The sequence below is a fragment of the Nannospalax galili genome, unplaced genomic scaffold (genome assembly GCF_000622305.1).
Source record: "Nannospalax galili isolate Female #2095 unplaced genomic scaffold, S.galili_v1.0 scaffold1119, whole genome shotgun sequence".
Taxonomy (NCBI): Eukaryota; Metazoa; Chordata; class Mammalia; order Rodentia; family Spalacidae; genus Nannospalax; species Nannospalax galili.
The window spans coordinates 1,355,262-1,360,892 of record NW_008343597.1 but is presented as its reverse complement, the minus strand read 5'-3'; the positions used below and the strand labels follow the sequence as shown (position 1 = coordinate 1,360,892).

At 42.5% G+C, this 5,631-nt stretch overlaps 1 pseudogene; it reads right to left on the bottom strand.

The window, feature by feature from the left end:
* The window catches only part of LOC115071499, a 7,179-nt pseudogene extending 2,330 nt beyond the window's left edge, over positions 1 to 4,849 (bottom strand).
* Between the last annotated feature and the right edge of the window lie 782 nt (positions 4,850 to 5,631).

Sequence of the window (5,631 nt, the reverse complement as noted above, 5' to 3'; positions counted from 1 at the left end):
GACAGCTGGGGCTACAGGGAGATCCTGTCTCAAAAAGACCAAAAAAATATATATATATACTGTGACTTTTATCAAGGAAAATTTAAGACTGATGAATGCTTTCTTAGTTTGGTATTGATTTTAGTTATTTCAGTGCCCATTAATGTGTGATGCATCTTGAGTGCTGATTCCACTAAGCGATCCTGGGTCATATAAGTGAAATGAGCAGTGGGGCCCATATTTACACTCTAGAGGCAATAATGAAAATTGCTTTTCTGTTTTGGTCTCATTAAGTTTACATAAAGCTCTCAGTATATAACTCACAAGCCTGAAGCATGAAACAAGCAAGTGCTGAAATAATAAATTATCTCACATAGACTATCCATTCATCACGACTATAGCTTCATACACATATATAGAGAAAGAAAAAGTTAAAAAGGAAGAGAAAGCTGGGAATATAGATCAGCGATAAGGACTTGCCTAGAATTAGAAAGACCCCAGGCTCAACTACCAGTTAGAAAAAGATAGGAAGAAAGGAAGGGAGGGAGGGAGGAAGGGAGGAAAATAAAATAAAATAAAATTAGATGACTTATTCAGGAAGTTACCAATATCTGATTGAAAAACCAGAGAACAGAGAAAATAGAGGACATATAACAAAGAAATAGTACAAGTAATACAAGAAAACTTTCTGGAACTGAAGAAATGTATGTCTGGGCTGAAACAGCACACGGAGAACCACAGTGAAAGCTAGAAAGTAAGCCCCATATTTCCATATCATGGGAATTGTGTACGTGTGTGTGTGTGTGTGTGTGTATGCATGCAGAGGTCAGATGACAACTTTCAGGAGCCAATTCTGTCCTTCTACCTGCTGGGGCAGGATGCCCTGTTATTTCTGTTGTGTTTTGCATTCCACGTAGTTGGTCAGCAAGCTTCCAGGAAATTCTGCTGTCTCTGCCTCCTGTCTGCTCACAGTAGTGCTGGGATTACAGCTGCACACCACTGCATCTGGCTTTTGTGACTTTTTTTAGGGGTGGGGGTTTAAGGCAGGATCATACTATGTAGCCCTAGCTGGTCTGGAACTCACTACGGAGAGTAGGTTGGCCTCGAAGTCATAGAAATCTGCCTGCCTTTGCCTCTTGAGTGCTGATATTAAAGTTGTGTGCACCACCAGGCCCAGGTTTTGTGGTTTTTTGTTTTATGTGTGTGTGTGTGTGTGTGTGTGTGTGTGTGTGTGTCTGTCTCTGGGTCTGTATGTGCGTGTGTGTGTGTGTCTGTCTGTCTCTGGGTCTGTATGTGTGTGTGTGTGTGTCTGTCTCTCTCTGGGTCTGTGTGTGTGTGTGTGTGTGTGTGTGTGTGTCTGTCTGTCTGTCTGTCTGTCTGTCTCTGGGTCTGTATGTATGTGTCTGTCTGTCTCTGGGTCTGTATGTGCGTGTGTGTGTCTGTCTGTCTCTGGGTCTGTATGTGTGTGTGTGTGTGTCTGTCTGTCTGTCTGTCTCTGGGTCTGTATGTTTTGTTTTATTTCCAGTGTTGGAGATTGAACCCAGGTCTTACCAAGCTAGACAGTAGTGCCACTGAGCCACAAGCCCTGAAATTTGTTTAGTTTGTTTTTTGTTTTCCTGAGATGGGGCTTCAAACTCATGGTTTTCCTGCCTCAGCTTCCTAAGTGCTGGGATCATAGGCCTGGAAGAGGGGTGTGTGTAATACTGAGGACCAAAGAAAAGACTCTGAAATCCGTGAGGGCAGTAGAGGTCATATACGAGTCTCTCCTTCTCCAAGGTGTCACTTTCCAGTGTCTCAGTTGCAGTCAGCAAAAAAAACAGGTACAGTATTATGAGAGACTTGGAGAGTGGCCAGATCACATAGCCCTTTCCACAGCGTGCAGTTATAAGTGCTCTATTGCTAGTTATTGTTAATTTCTCATTGTGCCTAATTAAACTTATTTATTTATTTATTTATTTTATTTTATTTTATTTATTTTTTGGTCTTTTTGAGACAGGGTCTCCCTGTAGCCCCAGCTGTTCTGGAACTCACTATGTAGACCAGGCTGGCCTCGAACTCACAGAGATCCGCCTGCCTCTGCCTCCTGAGTGCTGGGATTAAAGGCGTGTGCCACCACGCCCGGCCCTAAATTTCTTTATTTTTAAAATTATTTTGTTATTTTTATTTTCTAAAATAATGTATTGAGAATTTCCTACACGCATATAAGGTGTTTTGATCAAATCCATGCCCACTCCCTCCCCTCCAACTCCTCCCATGTCTCCCCATCACTTTTTTCTGATAACTTCATGTACTGTTTCTTCTTTTTTTTATGGGGCTTTTTGCTACTGTAACATTCCCCACTCCAAAGAAGTAACTCTAAAATCTTTTAAGGATTAGATAAGAGCTCCCAAATACTTTCAACATTTTTGGCCTTAGGAATGGAGTACGTTGCCAAGAGGCCCAAGGACAATTTGATTTTTAGCCAAGAAACTGGCTACTTTGGCTCTTTTTACCCTAACTGCCTAGCCAATTCCTACCTCTTATTCTTATCACACCATCCTCTGAAGAGGTTACCCAACTTACAGATAGTGAACTGGGACGCAGACTGCTCTGTGCCTAATTAAAATTAACAAATATTTAATATTTTTATTTTATGTGTATGAGTATTTTGCCTGTGTGTATCTAAGTGCACCTGTATCATGCAGTACATGTGGAGGACAGAATAGAGTGTTGGATCCCCTGGAACTGGAGTTACAGACAGTTGTTAGCTACTATGTGGATGCTGGGAACAGAACCCAGGTCCTCTGCAAGAGCAGCCAGTGCTCTTAACTACTGAATCATCTCTCAAGCCCCCTCATTGCACCTAATTTATATACATCAAACTTTACCAAATGTTTATAGAGGGAAAGCATAGTATACCTAGGGTTCCAGTATTATGATTTCAGATATCCACTGTGGGTCTTAAGATCTATCCCTTGCAGAAAAGGGAAAATAATTGTATCTAGAAAGAATCAGAAATATTTCCCAACAGAAATAATAAATGTTTGAATGGGGCAATGCTTCCAAAATTCTGAAAGAAAATAAGTTTATTTCTTGGGACAGGCTGGCCTCAAACTTGGCCTCCTTCTGGCCTGTCTCAGGCTCCTGATCGCTGGGATTACAGGGTGTGCTACCTGACCCAGCTAGGAAAACAATGTTCAGTTTAGAAAATTAGGCACAGGTAGGGACTGGAAAGATGGCTCAGTGGTTAAGAACACTGATTACTCTTGCAGAGGACCCGGGTTCAATTGCCAGCACCCACATGGTGGCTAACAACCGTCCATAACTCCTATTTCAGGGGATCCAATACCTTCTTCTGACCTCCACAGGCACTGCAAAATATGGGTGCACTTATGCACATGCAGGCAATACACCCATACATATATAATAAAAATAAATATTTTTAAAAAGAAAATTACACATAGCTAATTGGGTCAGTAAAATGGCTAAGTGGGTAAAAGCACTTGCCATACAAGCCTGATGATCCGAGTTCAATTTTCCAAATCCACAGTGGAAGCAGAGAACAGACTGCTAAAAGTTATGCTCTGACCACATGTGTGCCATGTGGCATGCATACCTACACAGGCACACACTAACAAATAGATGAACAAATAAAAATTTAAGAAGAAAATTATACATAGCCAAGTGAAATGTGAATGTAGGATAAGGTCCCATTCAAAATACAAGACTTCACGTTTACTTCTCTTGTGTTTTTTTTTTTTCATAAAGTTATAAGAGAATGGATACCAACCAACCAAAGTGATAAATAAAAGGAAGAAGACCCTGGGTTCAGGGTCCAAACCAGGCAAAGATAATCCAAGCAGGAGGGTGGGCAGCTATCCTAGACAGCCACCCCTCCAAGGAAGAGCCAAATGGAAAATTCAAGAAGATTGTCTCCCACAAAATGAAGATGCTGCTAAAGATCACCTGATGCTCTACAGCCTGCAGTGGCATGGATTTGATCTTATGAAGAACAAGTCTAAAAATAACTAGTGATCATGACATAAAAACCCAAAGGAAGTGAGGCATGGTGACACCTGACTCAATCCCAGCATTTAGGAGGCCGAGGCAGGAGGGTCAGTGTTGGCATGAGGTGTATAGCCCAACTGGGAAAGATGAGGAAGAGAAGGAGGAAGAGGGAGGAAGGAGAAGGGGGTGGAGGAAGAAGAGGAGGAGGAGGGGGAAGGAGAAGGACAAACAATAACAAAAGACTAACATCCCAAATCTAAATAAATCTCAGGACTGGAGTGATGGTGCAGCTGTTAAGAGCACTGGAGGCTCTTGCAGAGGACTCAGGTTCCCAGCACTCACATCACAGCTATCAATCATCATCCGAAACTCCAGTTCCAGAGGATCCAATGCCTTGTTCTGGCCTCCTTGGCATTGTATGACACAGGTGCACTTATGTACATGCAGGCAAAACACTTATACACATAAAATCAAAATAAGTTTAAAAAAAACCCCCAAATCTCATAAAACAAAATCCCATAAAACAAAACAAGCAACACACAGACACAGACACAGACACAGACACAGACACACACACACACACACACACACGCACGCACAACCAGCCTAGAATCAGCAAGTCCCTGGTTAATGAGAGACCCTTTGTGAGAGACCCCTTCCCCTTCCCCTTTTGCACCTCCCATAGCCCCCCCACTGGAGTGCATACATTCTGTCATTTGTGTTAGGTCTATTATGTAAAGTTAGTGTCCCCAAATGTCCCTCGGTGAAAGTTCATCCACCGGGGTTTAGTCAGCCTATTTAGAGTCTCTCCCTTCAGGAAGATCAGCTCTTCCTCACCCAGCAATAATTAGTTCTTTCACTAAGATTGGGGCTTACTGTTCATTTCCACAGTTCTGTGCTGGGTTTTTGTCTGCCTAACTTTGCATGGGTCTTGTGCATGCTGACACCATTGCTGTAGGTTTGTATGAGAAGGGTCCCAGGCATCTGTAGGACCATTTTTGTATGGTAATGCACTTCCTCCCTGGCTCTAACAATCTTTCTGCCACTCTTCCACAATGGCCCCTGAGCCTTGGGTGCATGGACCTCAATATAGGAGTCCTGTCCAAGGACCCACACTTTGCAGACTCTTATTCTTTGTGTTTTGGCCATTTGTGGCCTTTGTGTTCCTGGCCCTCTGTTGCAGGTTGGAGCTTCACTGATGAGAATTGAAAGATGCATTAGTGTTCTCTTCATCCCTTGTTCTGTGTTCTGTGAGTCTTAGATGTAGAGACTGCATCCTAGATATCAATATAGGAGTCCTGTCCAAGGACCCACACTTTGCAGACTCTTATTCTTTGTGTTTTGGCCATTTGTGGCCTTTGTGTTCCTGGCCCTCTGTTGCAGGTTGGAGCTTCACTGATGAGAATTGAAAGATGCATTAGTGTTCTCTTCATCCCTTGTTCTGTGTTCTGTGAGTCTTAGATGTAGAGACTGCATCCTAGATATGCCACTTAGGCTTGAGCAATTCACAGAGAATCTCTGTGTGTGACCAGTGGTGTAACTCTGTAATAATCTCTGTCTGTTGAAAAAGAAGCTACTTTGATGGGTGGTGACTGGGATACTTGTCTATAAATTTAAGAATCCATATTTTGCATATGGGAAGAAATTAAATTTGTCTAGGGATGT